This window comes from Gopherus flavomarginatus, chromosome 1, assembly GCF_025201925.1.
Source record: "Gopherus flavomarginatus isolate rGopFla2 chromosome 1, rGopFla2.mat.asm, whole genome shotgun sequence".
Taxonomy (NCBI): domain Eukaryota; kingdom Metazoa; phylum Chordata; order Testudines; family Testudinidae; genus Gopherus; species Gopherus flavomarginatus.
Window position 1 is genome coordinate 58,971,982 of NC_066617.1, and position 18,265 is coordinate 58,990,246.

Below are 18,265 nucleotides of genomic sequence, written 5' to 3' on the forward strand. Positions count from 1 at the left end.
CCTCTGTTAAAACTGAACTGATTCTTTTGTCAATTTTCTAAAGTATAAGCTATACAAAACAGCAGAGTTTGGATGGGATTGTAGGAACAGGAAAATCAGACCAGTTCAGAAGGCTTTAACATTTTTTGGCTTTGTTCTTAACTTCATTCTTTTGATTTTTCACAGTAGCCTTCAGTCCCCTCCTTCTACAAAAAATGTTACCTAGCTTCCTAAATGTTGTATTGTGCCCTTGTTTGTGACCACTTTATCAGTGTGATAAATGTGTTTCACATTCAACCATCTCATCAAGATTTTGAAAAGTTATACCCAGATGTTAGGATGGTGTTAATGTTAATTGCTTGCTGGAGAATGTCCTCCTGTTAATCCAGAAGTGACTTTGCTGAGAGAGCTCTAGTAGTATCTCTCCAAGGAAGCTATCTGCATTGTACATGCATGTTCATCAATAAAGTTCAGAGGCTATTTTCCAGCAAGTCTTGTTTATACTGATTATTATTTACACTATGTTTGCGAGTGAGGCCAGATTACAACAGTGACAATGCAACAGTGGATATAGAATAAGCCCTGAGGTAGGGTGGCAAGCTAGCTTTATTATAATTATTTATCATTGTGGCAGAGCCTAGAGGTCTCCACTAGTTTGGGACCCCTTGTGCTAGCCACTGCACAAACACAAGGAGATTTTCAAGTTCTATGTATTTTAGAACCCTTTTACCAGTTTATCACTGTCATGGTATAATTCCCCACTCTGAACTTTAGCGTCCAAAAGATGGGGTACCAGCATGAATTCCTCTAAGCTCAATTACCAGATTAGTACTTGTAGCGCTGCCACCAACCAGGAATTTCAGTGCCTGGTACACTCTGGTCCCCCCAAAACCTTGCCCGGGGACCTCCAAGACCCAGACCCTGTGGATCTTAACACAAGGAAAGTAAACCCTTTCCCTCACCGTTGCCTCTCCCAGGCTTCCCTTCCCTGGGTTACCTTGGAAGATCACTGTGATTCAAACTCCTTGAATCTTGAAACAGAGAGGAAAATCCACCTTCCTCCCTCTTTCTCTCTCCCCTCCCACACTCTCCCTGAGAGAGAAAGTAATCTTAACACAGAGAGAAAATAACCTTTCTCACCCCCTTCCCTCCTTTCTCCCCACCAATTCCCTGGTGGATCCAGACCCAGTCCTCTGGGGTCTCACCAGAATAAAAAAAAATCAGGTTCTTAAACAAGAAAAGCTTTTAATTAAAGAAAGAAAAAACAGTAAAAATTATCTTTGTAAATTTAAAATGGAATAGGTACAGGGTCTTTTAGCTGTAGACACTGGGAATACCCTCCCAGCCTAAGTATACAAGTACAAATTAAAATCCTTTCAGCAAAATACAAATTTGAACTCCTTCCAGCCAAATACACATTTGCAAATAAAGAAAACAAACATAAGCCTAACTCGCCTTATCTACCTAGTACTCACTATTCTGAACTTATAAGAGCCTGTATCGGAGAGATTGGAGAGAAACCTGGTTGCATGTCTGGTCCCTCTGAGAACCCAGAGAGAACAACAACCAAAAACTAACAACACACACAAAAACTTCCCTCCCTCAAGATTTGAAAGTATCCTGTCCCCTGATTGGTCCTCTGGTCAGGTGACAGCCAGGCTCACTGAACTTGTTAACCTTTTACTGGCAAAAGAGATATGAAGTACTTCTGTTCCGTTAATTCTTAACTGTCCGTTTATGACACGGCCCCCAAATCGCTGACAGTGTGGAACTACACTGGCAGTGATTTCTCCCTAGAACTTTAGAATAAACAGATCAATAAACACATGCACCCTTACATATGCTACTAATTAAGTACAACTACAAGATTCTTCACATTGTAAGGACAATTTTTAACCAGTTGATTTTGGGAAACTTTCATGGGAGAGTGCATCAACTTCTTGATCTGTTGCCGCTGCAGACGTTCCTGGGTTGTGGAGAGGGTCACCTCTCCCACACCACCATCATTTTTCCCTTCGTCGTAGACACCATCAGGCCACTCTGCGTCATATCCTCCCTGGGCTGTAAACTGAAAAACCTGTAAGTCTCTGGAATAAAAGGGCTTGAGAGAATTAACGTGGTACACTCTGGGCTTTAGGGAGGAATTGGGAAATGCTATGAGGTAGTTAACAGTTCCCAGGCGCTCTTGGACTGTGAATGGCCCTTTCCATGATGCTTCCATTTTATGGGCTTGTTGTGCCTTTAAGACCATAACCTGGTCTCCTGCCTTGAAGGAACGCTCTCTGGTATGTTTATCATACCAGGCCTTTTGCTGTTTTTGAGCATCCTTTAGGTTTTCTTTAGCGAGGGCTAAAGAGTGTAGGAGGGTGTTTTGTAGGTTGCTAACAAAGTCCAGAATGTTAGTTCCTGGAGAGGGTGTAAACCCCTCCCATTGCTGCTTTACCAACTGTAATGGCCCTTTAACCTCGTGGCCATACACAAGCTCAAACGGTGAAAACCCTAAACTGGGATGTGGTACAGCCCTGTAAGCAAAGAGCAACTGCTGCAACACTAGGTCCCAATCATTGGCGTGTTCATTCACGTAATTAACATATCATGGCCCCCAAAGTTCCATTAAACCTTTCGACCAGGCCATTGGTTTGATGGTGGTATGGGGTGGCAACTAAGTGATTCACTCCATGAGTCTTCCATAGTTCTTTCATGGTCTCAGCCAGGAAATTAGTCCCTGAATCCGTAAGGATGTCGGAGGGCCAACCTACCCTGGCAAAAATGTCTATTAGGGCCTGGCACACAGCTTTAGCCCTGGTGTTGCCTAGAGCTACTGCTTCCAGCCATCGGGTAGCAAAGTCCACGAAAGTCAGTATGTACTGCTTTCCTCTGGGGGTCTTTTTTGGGAAAGGACTCAGAATATCCACAGCTACTCGCTGAAATGGGACCTTAATTATGGGGAGTGGCTGGAGAGGAGCCTTGACCTGGTCTTGGGGTTTTCCCACTCTTTGGCACACCTCACAAGACCGGACATACTTGACAACATCCTTGCCCATCCCCTCCCAGTGGAAGGACTTCCCCAAGCGGTCTCTGGTTCTGTTCACCCCAGCATGGCCACTGGGATGATCATGGGCTAAGCTTAAGAGCTTCCCCTGGTATTTAGTTGGAACCACCAACTGTTTTTGTGGATGCCAGTCTTCCCAGTGTCCACCAGAAAGAGTCTCCTTATATAAAAGCCCTTGTTCTATAACAAACCGGGATCGGTTAGAAGACGAGTTGTAGGCCAAACTGGATGAGCAAGCAACTCAGAGAGGGGATTAGACAAAAGCAGAAAGCTTACAGGGAGTGGAAGGAAGGCAGGATCAGTAAAGAAAGCTACCTTGCTGAGGTCAGAACATGTAGGGATAAAGTGAGGAAGGCTAAAAGCCACATTGAACTGGAACTTGCAAAGGGAATCAAAACCAATAGTAAAAGGTTCTACAGCCACATAAATAAGAAGAAAACAAAGAAAGAAGAAGTGGGGCCGCTATACACTGAGGATGGAATGGAGGTTAAGGATAACCTAGGCATGGCCCAACATCTAAACAAGTACTTTGCCTCAGTTTTTAATAAGACTAGTGAGGAACCTTGCGATGATGGAGGGATGATAAACGGGAATGTGGATATGGAAGTGGATATTACTGCAACTGAGGTAGAGACCGTACTTGAACAGCTCGATGGGACAAAGTCGGAGGGCCCGGACAATCTCCACCCGAGGATATTAAAGGAACTGGCGCGTAAAATTGCGAGCCCGTTAGCGAGAATTTTTAAGCAATCGATAAACTCGGGGGTTGTGCCGTATGACTGGAGGATTGCTAATGTAGTTCCTATTTTTAAGAAAGGGAATAAGAGTGATCCGGTAATTATAGGCCTGTTAGCTTGACGTCTGTAGTATGTAAGGTCTTCGAAAAAATTTTAAGGGAGAAAGTAGTTAAGGACATAGAGGTCAATGGGAATTGTGACGAATTGCAACACGGATTTACTAAAGGTAGATCGTGCCAAACCAATCTGATCTCCTTCTTTGAGAAGGTGACGGATTACTTAGATAAAGGAAATGCGGTAGATATAATTTACCTAGATTTCAGTAAGGCGTTCGACACGGTTCCGCACACGGAGCTGTTAGTTAAATTGGAAAAGCTGGGAGTGAATATGAAAGTTGTAAGGTGGATAAGGAACTGGTTAAAGGGGAGACTCCAGAGGGTCGTATTGAAAGGTGAACTGTCGGGCTGGAAGGAGGTCACCAGTGGAGTCCCTCAAGGATCGGTTTTGGGACCGATCTTATTTAACCTTTTTATTACTGACCTTGGCACAAAGAGCGGGAATGTGTTAATAAAGTTTGCGGATGACACGAAGCTGGGGGGTATTGCTAACACGGAGAAGGACAGGGATACTATTCAGGAAGATCTGAACCACCTTGTAAACTGGAGTAATAGAAATAGGATGAAATACAACAGTGAAAAGTGCAAGGTCATGCATTTAGGAATTAATAATAAGAATTTTGGATATACGTTGGGGGCGCATCAGTTGGAAGCGACGGAGGAAGAGAAGGACCTTGGGGTACTGGTTGATAGCAGGATGACTATGAGTCGCCAATGTGATACGGCTGTTAAAAAAGCAAATGCGATTTTGGGATGCATCAGGCGGGGTATTTCCTGCAAGGATAAGGATGTGTTAGTACCGTTGTATACGGCGTTGGTGAGACCCCATCTGGAATACTGTGTGCAGTTCTGGTGTCCCATGTTCAAGAAGGATGAATTCAAACTGGAACAGGTTCAGAGACGGGCTACGAGGATGATCCGAGGAATGGAAAAACTGCCTTATGAAAGGAGACTCAAAGAGCTTGGCTTGTTTAGCCTGGCCAAAAGAAGGCTGAGGGGGGATATGCTCGCCCTATATAAATATATCAAGGGGGTTAACGTTAGGGAGGGAGAGGAATTATTTAAGTTTAGTACTAATGTAGCCACGAGGACGAATGGGTATAAACTGGATATTAGGAAGTTTAGCCTTGAAATTAGACGAAGGTTTCTGACCATTAGGGGAGTGAAGTTCTGGAATAGCCTTCCGAGGGAAGTAGTAGGGGCAAAAGACTTTCCTGGCTTTAAGACAAAGCTTGATAAGTATATGGAGGGGATGTTATGATAGGATCGTTAATTTGGGCAATTGATCTTGAATTACCACCAGACAGGTCTGCTCAATGGTCTGCGGGGAGATGTTGCATGCGATGGGTACTGAGTTGCTGCGGAGAATTCCTTCTTGGGTGCTAGCTGGTGACTCTTGCCCACATGCTCAGGGTTTAGCTGATCGCCATATTTGGGGTCGGGAAGGAATTTTCCTCCCGGGCAGATTGGCAGGTGCCCTGGAGGTTTTTCGCCTTCCCCTGCAGCGTGGGGCACGGGTCGCTTGCTGGTGGTGTCTCTGCAGCTTGAGGTCTTCAAACCATTTTTGAGGATTTCAATAACTCGGTCCTGGGATAGGGGTTGTTATAAAATTGGATGGGTGGGGTTCTGTGGCCTGCCTTGTGCAGGAGGTCAGACTAGATGATCAGATTGGTCCCTTCTGACCTATGAGTCTATGAGTCTATGAGCTGAGAGGCGGTGGGGTGCTCCATGCCGCCGCCCAAGCTGTCTGAAGGCTGTTATCTGCTTCCTGCTCAGTCTGGAACTGTTTCCTGGAGGCTGTAGACACCAGTTCTTCCTTAGACTGTGGACTTGGGCTTGGTCCTTCAGGAAGCGGTGTAGGTGATGGGGTTGTTTTCGTGGTTGGTGAATCTCTCTCCGCTGGTGCACCAGGTGGTATTTCAGGCTCTGGCTGAGCCTCTTGGGTATGGTTGTCTGCTGCTTCTGCCAGTTCAGGCTCGCTGGCGCCCTCTGGCATTGGGGTTGAAGATGCGTTTGCAAGCGCTGGCGTCAGTGCTGGCAATGGTTCTGGTGCTGGTTGCGTTTCCAGGTCCAGGTCTGGGACTGGAAGTACTGTGGCTGTTGCAGTTATTGGCAGGGAATCTGGGTCCACTACCTCTGTCTAGGTCTTTGCTAACACAGACGGGGCCCCTGTGGACGGCTCAGGAACAGGGATGGGTCTGGAAGCTTGCCTGGCTTGGCTGCGTGTAATCATTCCTACCCTCTTGGGCCACTTCACCTGGTTGGCCAAGTCTTCCCCCAGTAGCATGGGGATGTGATAATTGTTATAGACTGCAAAAGTCCACATTCCTGACCAGCCTTTGTACTGGACAGGCAATTTAGCTGTAGGCAAGTCTACAGCTTGTGACATGAAGGGATAAATTGTCACTTGGGCCTTTGGGTTGATGAGTTTGGGGTCCACTAAGGATTGGTGGATAGCTGACACTTGTGCCTCCGTGTCTCTCCACACGATAACCTTCTTTCTGCCCACTCTCAAATTTTCCCTTCGCTCTGAGGGTATTTAAGAGGCATCTGGGCCCGGGGATCTTTGGAGTGATGGAGATATAATGAACTGCACTCGGTTGGGGTTCTTGGGGCAGCTGGCCTTTATATGTCCCAGTTCATTAGACTTGAAGCATCGTCCAGCTGCCTGGTCACTGGGCTGAGGTGGGTACCTGGAGATTGGTGAGGTGAGAGAATAGGGAGTCGGCAGCTTTTCTTGGGTTGTAGGTGGGGTCTTGGGTTGCCCCCGGGTATAGGGTTTATTGTCGGTGTGACTCCTGTGATATTCGCTCCCCTTGATAGTAGTTTTTTTCTTTTCTACCACTTCCACCCATCTGGCTCCAATCTCCCCTGCCTTAGTTACAGTTTGGGGCTTCCCATCTAGGATGTACCTTTCTATTTCCTCCAGAACACCCTCTAAGAACTGCTCCAATTGTATTAGGAGGTGCATGTCGTCCAGAGATTTAACATTGGTTCCTGATATCCAGGCATTATAATTCTTTCCAATGTGGTAGGCGTGTCGGGTGAATGACACATCTGGTTTCCACCTTAGGGCTCTGAACCTCCGACGGGCATGCTCAGGTGTTAGCCCCATTTTGATTCTGGCCTTGGTTTGAAAAAGTTTATAATCGTTCATGTTCTTCTTAGGCATTTGAGCCGCCACCTCTGCTAAGGGTCCACTGAGCAGTGGCCTCAGCTCTATCATGTACTTCTCTTCAGAGATGCTGTACCCATGGCAGGTCCTTTAAAAATTTTCTAGGAAGGCCTCAGTGTCATCACCTGCCTTGTAGGTGGGAAATTTCTTGGGATGTGGAACAATAACTGGAGAAGGGTTGTTAGGGTTGGCTGGAGCATGCTGCCTAGCCTGTGCTAATTCCAGTTCATGCTTTCTCTCTCTTTCCCTCTCTTCCCTCTCTCTTTCTTTTATCTCCAGCTTTCTCCTGTGGGCAGCCTCTCTTTCTCTTTCTCTCAGTTCCATCTCTTTTTCCCTCTCTTCCTTCTCTCTTTCTCTCTCTTTTTCTTTTATATCCAGCTCTCTCCTGTGGGCAGCCTCTCTTTCTCTTTATCTCAGCTCCATCTCTTTTTGTTTTATTTCTAATTCTTATAGTTTCTTTTCCATGTCTCGCCTGAGGTCTGTGTCTTTGATTTGTTCCTCTGCATTCAGTCTTGCCCGTTCCTGTTTCAGGGTGTCCTTGGTAGTCATGGTCTGTTTTCTTGTGTTGGGGGGGCCCTCTGCTGTTTACTGCCTGAAATGCTGGTTCTCTGTTGCCGCCTTAGGGTTGCTTAGCAACAGAGTCTTTTTTTAACTCCTTCTACCTAGCTTTTCCCGACAGAGTTAGAAAGAAAAAAAAACATTCATTTGCAAATGTGTTTTGCTGGTGTATGGTGACTCAGAACTGGAGTTTCTTTGTTTAACAAAGATCCTTGTTAAACCCTAATGCCTTTGCCTTCAGAGTACTCAGAAGAGAGAGACCAAAAAAAACTTGCAGACCTTTGCTTTTAAAAACAATCTCCTCTAGCCTGCTTTACACACAGCTAGCAGGAAGAGAGAAAGAAAAAATCCTACTGGCTTTTGCTTCTAAACCCAAACCTCTCAGTCTGCCTGCAGATAGCCAGCAGGGATAGAAATAAAAACCTCACTGGCTTTTGGATTCTATCTTATCTATCTATCCCACACGCTGCACACCATGTCATGGTATAATTCCCCACTCTGAACCTTAGCGTCCAAAAGATGGGGTACCAGCATGAATTCCTCTAAGCTCAATTACCAGATTAGTACTTGTAGCGCTGCCACCAACCAGGAATTCCAGTGCCTGGTACACTCTGGTCCCCCCAAAACCTTGCCCAGGGACCCCCAAGACCCAGACCCTCTGGATCTTAACACACGGAAAGTAAACCCTTTCCCTCACTGTTGCCTCTCCCAGGCTTCCCTTCCCTGGGTTACCTTGGAAGATCACTGTGATTCAAACTCCTTGAATCTTGAAACAGAGAGGAAAATCCACCTTCCCCCCTCCTTCTCTCTCTCCTCCCAGACTCTCCTTGAGAGAGAAAGTAATCCTAACACAGAGAGAAATTAACCTTTCTCTTCCCCTTCCCTCCTTTCTCCCCACCAATTCCCTGGTGGATCCAGACCCAGTCCCCTGGGGTCTCACCAGAATAAAAAAAAACAATCAGGTTCTTAAACAAGAAAAGCTTTTAATTAAAGAAAGAAAAAACAGTAAAAATTATCTTTGTAAATTTAAAATGGAATAGGTACAGGGTCTTTTAGCTATAGACACTGGGAATACCCTCCCAGCCTAAGTATACAAGTACAAATTAAAATCCTTTCAGCAAAATATAAATTTGAACTCCTTCCAGCCAAATAAACATTTGCAAATAAAGAAAACAAACATAAACCTAACTCGCCTTATCTACCTAGTACTCACTATTCTGAACTTGTAAGAGCCTGTATCGGAGAGATTGGAGAGAAACCTGGTTGCACGTCTGGTCCCTCTGAGAATCCAGAGAGAACAGCACACACAACAACTTCCCTCCCTCAAGATCTGAAAGTATCCTGTCCCCTGATTGGTCCTCTGGTCAGGTGACAGTCAGGCTCACTGATCTTGTTAACCCTTTACAGGCAAAAGAGATATGAAGTACTTCTGTTCTATTAACTCTTACTTATCTGTCTATGACAATTACAAAAATGTGAATGAGTTGGAAGAGAAATAAACAGGAGTGTTTTTGTCCTTCAGATTAGTCACTAGGCTATTCTGAACCTGTCTAGGTGCTTTATTACTTCCTCAGATACCAAATGCTAACTACTTTCCCTTCAAGGGAACACGGACCCATATAGCCAATAATGTCTTAATAGTATATTAATTATCAATAGCTTGGGCTCACATGCTGCCTCACACAGAGCACAAGCTCTGCTTCTTGCTAGAACATGGGCAGGAAGTGACTTGTGAGTCAGTCTAATTAAAGTACATGACCAGACAGAACTTCACTGAATGCATCTTGCTTAGTTATCAGTTGTTCTTTTGACTTGGGGTAGGTGAACATCATGGAATTTGAGGTATTATGAACCTTTTGAATGGTTGGGAGCCTTTTAACAATCTTGTTATTATTTTTAAACCTATGTTGTTGTTTTCCCCAGCACTGATTCCTCTGAATGCTTTTCATAGAATATCAGGGTGGGAAGGGACCTCGGGAGGTCATCTAGTCCAACCCCCTGCTCAAAGCAGGACTAATCCCCAGACAGATTTTTACCCCAGTTCCCTAAATGGTCCCCTCAAAGACTGAACTCATAACCCTGGGTTTAGCAGGCCAATGCTCAAACCACTGAGCTATCCCTCCCCCTTGTTAAGAGAATCCTGTGTTTATGTATTAAGGTTATAGGAGAGCCCCAAAGACAGGCTGGCAAAAGTGAATGCCCTAAATATGGTATCTATGCTGTAGTGTATTCATTTTTTCATTATATTATCTTTCTTGCTGCCCCCTCTTATCACCTTTATCCAGTCTCTACTGAGCAGAATGGAAATGCAATAAAATTCAAGTTAAACTTTCAAACCCACATTGTGAGAAATTTGACAAATCAAGTTTGTCGGTGCTTCTCTTTCATAAAGAAGACCATAAAATTAACACGGATTTGCAATTGGCTTGTAGCTAATTAGTTCATTTTATCATCCATTTATCACTGAATTATTGTTAATTTGTGTGCTACTTCATATAGAATGAACATATGTTAAATAGATGTTACTAGGACATAGACTTACGAATGTCTGACATGAATGGGTGACCTAAGGATGAGTAAGGTCAGAAGATTAATGTAAAAGATGTGCCAACAGATGATGTTACAAAAAAAACTAGATTGCAATAAACTGCAATGTAGTGTCCAAGATCAAGGGAGAGCTGACTAATATCATGGAATGTTCTGCCCTGCCCGCAGGATACATATTGTGCATAAATGCTAATGAGAATAAAAGAGATTAAGAACAACCTATGAAAAACAGAGCACCCCAATATTTGTGAGGTGTGGAAGGTACAGATAAGGAAGAGAGGGTTGAAACCCTCATGCATATGCATAAGCTGTTAAGTGTGCACAGAACAACAATATAAAAAAAGTTCCCTGGTTAGATAAAAGTGGGAAGGCGCAAGAGTAGACACATGGGAAACCTCGGTATCCCTCTACCGGTGATCATCTGTTGAGAGGTCCATCAGACCCTGGAATATCTTTAGGGATGTGATTATGACTATAGTCTTAATCATTGCATGGATTTATGTAGGATTTCTATATGCATGGGTAATTATAACTTTACTTATTGCATTAATAAAATGTGTAGTACAGATAAGACTTAGTAGTTGTGATTGCGTCTGTGGTCACTGTCCTTGGACTTCATGTGTTCCTAAAGAGAAAAATACCAGAAGTAATATTTACTCTGAGCTTGAAGCTGTAGCAACGGGAGCTGAACCATGGTAGTTTAATATGAAATTACAAACTTCAATTTAAATTAAAAAAGGCTACAGGTCTTAACTGCAAATTCACAGTCTTGTTCTTGGTATCAGTATCTTTAAAAACCCCATTCTTTTCTTGTCCTCCCATGTTAACTTCCAATCCAATGGTTTGATACAGCTCCTGATTGCAGCCTTTCATTTAATATCAAGGATTCAGACTCCTAAAATTCCATATAATGAAGTGACAAATCTATTCTGTGATTTTTCTTCTCTAATCTAATTTCCAATGCTTGTGTAGTGTTCTTTATCTATATTGAAAGCTGTCTAAAGTGACCATCCAAAATACCAGCAACAATCATTTGCTTTGCAAAGGTGGACTTGGTTTTAACAAACGCTTGTGCAAAACTGTAATGAGAAATCTTGAGATTTAAAAAAGTTTCTTAAAACATGGGAATGTCTTTTGAAAGGAGTGATCCTTAGGGCACAGACTCATGTCCGCAGACTCATGGTCTGGCCTTAGGCAAATCACTTATCCACTCTTTGCTTCGGTTTCTCATCTGTAATATGAGGGACACTTCATTTGTAAAGTGGAGTAAACCAAAGGAAAAGCCTGCAATGGTGAGAAGGAAGCCTGGAACAGCCTGGGAGGATGAGGAAGAATAGCCAGTGCAATGATCTGTGGGGATGCAAAAAAGAAACCTACAGTGGCCAGCTGAATGACTAGGGAAAGATAGCGTTGGAGTTTCTGGCAGAGGAAGGGGAAGTATGCTGAGCACGCCTCCAATGTAGCAGAGAGCACTTGATTGACTGACATTTAGCTTAACCGAACAAAATGGTTTCAATGCAAATTAAGAGACTGACTGGTATTGCAGGTAACAGTTTTCAGTTAGACTCTAACAGCACTGTATATACGAGGAAAATGGATAAACTCCAGCTGCTCCACCCACGCAGAGTTCTTTGCAGGATCGAGCAGCCGGTGGAGCAAATGATGCATAGCAATTGAAACCTTTGTGAATGACATGCCATACTTTCTGCTTTTTACAGCAATTTTCTATTGCAACTAAAGCTACTATCCATGTCTATGATAGTTATGGTGTTTTTCCAGCTGATAGTGGCTTTGATCCCTTTGGCACTAGATACAAAGGTTAAAAATAAGAAACTTTAGTTGGAAATTTTTCCCTACATATCGATTTACTTTGCTGTCCAAATATATTTTGCTTTACTCAACATTTGGTGAGTCTTGGAGCAGTGGCACCAGTTCAGATATTTCTTTTGGCGGTGGGGGGAGACAATTTCCAGTCCCCACTTGTCCTCACCCACTCCCTTAGGGACCCTGGGTATCCCTTGGCCAAAGAGTCTCCCCTCTCTCTTACCCACACAGTGCGTGAGCCAGCATTGCCAGGAATTTAGTTCTCAGTGGTCAAATTTCAGTGGCGTTGCGACCACACAGCCAGGGTGATGCTCCCGATCACAGGAGCAACAGCCACACTGATTTAGTATGGGGCCACTGCTTAAAAGTGGTTGGGCTATAGCCCCACTGGGTCCATGGTCTATGGGACATTGAGCAAGTACAAAAATCTTGGGTAGGGATCGTTCACTCTCCCACCGCAATAGTATCTCCTAATTGGCACCACTGGCTTGGAGTATTTGGGTTTTGAGGTTGGGGTGTTTTTTTTGTTTGTTTTTTTTGACAAATGACTAATTTGAGTTTTTCTTAGATTCCCTTCTTAAGGCTAGATCAAGCACAGAGAGTGCTGTGTATAACAAGATAAATTATAATCAGTAGGACTATGAGTGAAAGGGAGCTCAATTCTGCACCAGTGAAAATACTGCTGCACAGTCATCAAGTTACTTCTGCCTGACAGGACTAAGGCTGGAGAGCATGTAACTGTCCGTTGAGCAAGATCAGGATTGTACTAAAACCACTGTCTCTTCAGACGCACTTATTTGCTACCTACATCTGCCCTTTTTTGCCTTGCACTCTGAACTTGCCAGGGGCTTGACAGCAGTTTCTGCTCCGTGCTGAACATATGCTTAAGGCTCAGCCCATACTCTGTTCATTGCTGTGTGGGCTCAGCTCCTGCCTGCGCTGCTGCATAACTTCACACTCCTTGCTGTGCACCACACAGGATTTGCAGAGTCAAGCCCTTCGACTGCTTTGTGCTAGGATATCTTTCAGCATTCTCTCTCTCTCTCTCTCTCTCTCTCTCTCTCTCTCTTTGCAGACTCTCTAGGTCTCGATAGTATTATACTAATTTGCTATTTTTCTGCAACCTCCTTTTGCAACTATTGTCACAGCTACATTCTCTACCAACTGATATAATCGATGAACAATAATGTAAGAAATACATGAGTGCCCCCTTTTGTCCAGTGTAAAGTAAAACAATTCAGCTGCTGCTTTTTCCCAGAGGGAGAATAGAATCAAGTCACTTCTATTAATCAATTATTCTATACTTACTTACAGGGTGAAGTGGAATAAAATAGACAAATTCACTTCTGTTATAGCTTATGGTAAAATGTAGAAATGTGGCTGCACATGTACACATTCAGATTGTGTGTAAGACATTTTATATACAAATACACAAACATGCACATACACGTTATATATAAGATGGAATTAGTATTATTTTCTTTCTATCTCTAGTACTACACTCATCATGGTTGTATCTGTGTAGAGAGACTTTCTTTTTGGTATCACTTTGATGAGAGAAATCAGACCTAATAAAATATTCTCTTTTTGCTAGCCCTGCTTGAACCATGGGATTAACTTTTCCTTGAGATAAGCTCAGCAACATGGTTATGCTGTTTTATTAAGAAGTCTGATTTCCCTGATAGTCAGACCTATGAATATTAACATTCTCACTTGAAGTCCCTCTTGAATAATTGTGAAAAAATGTTACAAATACATATGTTATTTGAAATCTAGTAACTAGTCAGAATGCATATAGTTGATGGATGCTGCACAAAAGAATGTGCCAGTTTTCAATTTATATTGGAGGATTCACCCCTAGCATTACTGTAGCTGTACTGTCATCTTCAGGAAGTTTGCAAAACAGACAGGGCTTTGTTTTGAATATTTGAGTAGAAGATGTGGGAGGAAAGGGGTTTATTGTAAAATCAGTTTATAGTACTGTTTATAATACGGACAATACCTCCATGTTTTTAAAAAGTGAGATTTTCCCCTAAATTAGCAAAAACAATCAGCCAAAACATTGAAGAATCCCTGGTCCTATGCATTGCTCAATAACATTCCTTGATTGTTCAGTGGATGGGTTGCCTCTGGAAAAGAGTGCAGTAAAGCAATTAGCTCTTGCAATTTGACAAAAACAAAGAGCATCTTATTATATGAAAAATCCAGTGCTTAAAATTTATTCCCAAATAAAGAAGTCTACAAAAATGTCATGTGAAATCTGTCTTGCAAGATTGTATGCCTTTTTGTTAGCTCATTTAGAAGGCACCCATGAAATACCGGAGACTTTATTTTGTGAACTATAGGAAGAAGAATCTGTTGAGTTCAGATGGCAATTAAAAAAAAAAGCTTATGTGAACACAGGGCTTATGAAAGGTGCCAAACTGAGCTGTAAAGAGTGTGTAGTGTTACAGCCTTGTTGGTCTCAGGGTATTAGAGAGAAAGGTGGGTGAGGTAATATCTTTGAGTTGATCCAATAAACTATATTACCTCATCCACCTTGTCTCTCAGTTGTAAAGAGTGAAGGTCTTAATTTATCCAGGTAATAGAAGGTATGCAAGGCATGTGCTATACTCACAAATTGCCTCAATTCCTCTTCTGGAGGAAATACCTCTAGCTAGATGTTCAGTGTCCATTTTCATTCAGCCCAGAGTCCTTTCTAAGATTGCCAGTTAGATCCTCAAATAATAGAAAAACAGATTAGTATATATACATTTGAAAATCAAGAACTTGCATACGATTTGCTGCTGTTTGTGGGGCCAAAATTTAGTTATTCATAAATATTTATACAATTGCTAGTAATTGCAAAACATTTGTGTATCTTGAAAATGTGTCATGTTAGTTCCAGAAGTGTGTTTCTTGCTGTTCGATTTGCATCATTTATTATTCTCCTGTTAAAAAGTCACAGTAATACAAGTGGGAAGCAAATCACCACGTGACCAACTGTAGACAGACAGCAGCAAAGAGTCCTGTGGCACCTTATAGACTAACAGACATACTGGAGCATGAGCTTTCATGGGCGAATACCCACTTTGTCGGATGCAATTAATGAATATATCTATCTGTTAGTATTGTTACTGATATGACCCTCATCCCAGTAGTACCCTGATGTCTTACTATCTTTATCCACACAACTGTCCTGTGAGGAATGGGCATATTATCCTCATTTTACAGATGAGGAACTGAGGCACAGGATGTCATCAAGGAAGTCTGGATGAGCCAGGAATTGAATCCAGTGTTCTAGAGGCCATGGGACATAGTCCATCTTCTATGCACTAAACTATCCTTCCTCCCCATACAGAATATGTGCAAATGTCCTAACATTTTAAAATTCCAACTATTCAGTGAATACTTACAAAAACTGCATTAACTTGCAGAAATCTACAATGATCAGCAAGAGATTCATAAACCATAAAAAGCCTAAAGTTATAAAATATTTGGTTGGACATATGCTGTTCAACTCTATTTCCAACCTGACAATTAGTGCAGCCTGGGATGATATATTTTTGTGATGTGCATACCTGTGTAGTAGAACTGGACGGATACAACCGTCTTATTTCACTTAGGCCAATGAACAGCTATGAGATGGTAATGAAATTGAGTCATTTCTGACCTGGTCCACATTTGAACAAGTGACCTGGAGATAGGAGGCTTTGTATCCAAGCCTCTAAATTCTGCTAACACTATTATTACTTTTTTAATATCGCTTTGAGATATTTTCCCTTTTCTTGTATACTGTTCCCAGTTGAGATTATGTTTAATAGCCTTAGATCCATGTAAGACTGAGAACTAAAGACATTTTAAAGTAAATGTGCAGGAACTGTGCAGCTGAAACAGAATAAATTACGTTTAAAATCAAGGAAAGCTCCTAAGGAGGGAGAAGTGTAGCAATCTTATTTTGATTTTGTGCATTGCATCTACCAGCTGTATTTTTTCTGATTTTATATCATCGATGTAGCAGGCAGTTCTTCCAAATGAAAAAACTTTTGAATAAAAGTCAACAAGTTTTTGGAGTGCTATGGATTTTTGGATGCATTTAAAATTTCAATATATGGTAGTACAAAACGTCGATATGTCTCATATGCATAATACCCCCTCATCAGCAACTGATCTTCATCCTTCTTCAAAGACATTGCTTCATTTTGCCTGAGTCTGAGATCCCATGAAACCCAGCTCACTGTAAGCTTTGGGTAAATTGGGTGCTTTCAGTTAGCCTTGGGTAGGTGTCCTGCTACTATCTCATCTCTACTTTGCTTTTTAGAACTTTACAATTTATACAAAATATTCTGGCATGCCTGGTCTGAGGGAAAGCGTTTGGTTTTCCCCACTTTTTTCTGAGATCCATCTCTCCAACACAGATTCTTGTTGATTGAAAGGGAGGACCCACTGGCCAAGCGAAGTGAGGCCTAATACGCAACTTGAGGGATTTTCTGTTTGTCTGTAATGTGATAACTTTTGAAGACTACATTCAATTAATTCCAGAATTTCAGGCATGTTCTAGGAATCAATGGGAAGAATCATATTGAGTTGGATGACAACTGAAAAACCAGAACACCAGAAAAACCTGATTTCCACACTGTGCCCATTTGTTGTGGCAGATAGAGGAGCATTGTGATATCAGAAGTAACTCAGACAGTTATGAGTCACTCACTCTAGTTTATTTGCATATTTCAATCCCATTTGTTGAAATGAGTCTGCAAACAAAACTGTAGGTCAGAAACGAGGTGCTTTGACAGAGTTAGAAGGGGTGTGTGGGAGTGCAGGACTGGAATAGTGGGGGCTACTTCAGATCAGGAAGGCACAGGCAAGATCATTTATCTTTGTCCAGTCCAAACTGTTTTAGTTCATCTAAACAGTACCCATTTGGTGGTCTAGGCAGAGAGAGATTCCTCTGCCTGCTGCAACAAAAGGACACTGTCAAGGGAAAATTGGTGTTGGTATGAAACCGATAAAACAACAAAGGTAAGTTTAGTTACTGTCTTTCATTGTAGGCTCCAATTATCTAACCATATCTAAATCTCATCGTATCTTTTCTGAACCTTTTGTGCCACAGAACTGTGGTATCCATTGTAATAACATTAATGAGAGTGAACTCATTTGGCCTTAATGTAAAAGATATAGGTGATAAATGTAATTCCATGGGAATTTGATTTTAATTTAGCATGCATGTATGTCTATATATTTGAAAAGCTTGTCTGGATAATGAATTATATTTGCTAGGCATTTCATAATAGTTCTTATTTAAGTAATAGTGGCTGTGAGCTAAGATCAAGAGTAGTATCTTAATTGCTTTTCTAATACCTAAATGTTCTTGACCAGCAAAATGATCAAAACTGAACACTTTATGCAGTTTAGTCCAAAATTTGAATTCCTGTCTAGCTATGTATTTTAATTATGCAAACTAGGACCCCCTGAACAATTGTCACGGAGTAAATGGGAAATCACAATAGAGCTCCCAACACTGTAAAATGTAAATCTCTCTAGCCCTTCCCCATCTCCTGCTCTTATTGCATGGGACCAGGTTTTGGTAAATTGTGACTCCTCATCCTTCCTCTTTGTTGAAACTGAACACAGTTTCAACAGGAGGGATCTTGTTCCCCAGGGTTTGCTGGAAAATATACAGTACACTCTTCAGATCACAAAGCAAAGCAGTCACTAAAAATATTGTGCTTCCTGTAATGGATGGTGGAGGTAGCCGTCTAGCTCTTCGGCCTACAGGGAAATCATCTTTGCTCCTGTAACACCGAGTTGTTTGTTACCATTGAGTTAAAACAACAAGGCTCAGGGACATTATTAACACTCCACTTCCATACCCCGGAATGCCAGTGTTACCAATTAGTAATATAATGTAACCTGCCTAATTTAGATCTAGATGTGATGAATGTCATCATATATCCCTTCACACTGTACTGCAGTGTATTGTCTAAGCCCTAGTGAATCTTACCAGTACTACTGTATCATTTATTTCTCTCAGCGTGTTGTCATGGCCAGGCTGGATTGTTTTCCTTTGGATTCCAACAATAGTAAGTCAATTAGAGCAGGACTAAGCCCCTGGGAAATGACATTGACAACTCCCTCCCTCCCAATAGGAGTACAGCTGACGATAGCTCTGAACAATTGCTTTCTTTTCTTTGTCCATTTTGTTGGTTTTCCTGCAATCCAATGAGCCTTTTCTTTCCTAATTAGCTTTCTGATAGGTACCTTATCAAATGCTTCTCTCATCAGCTAAACAGATCAA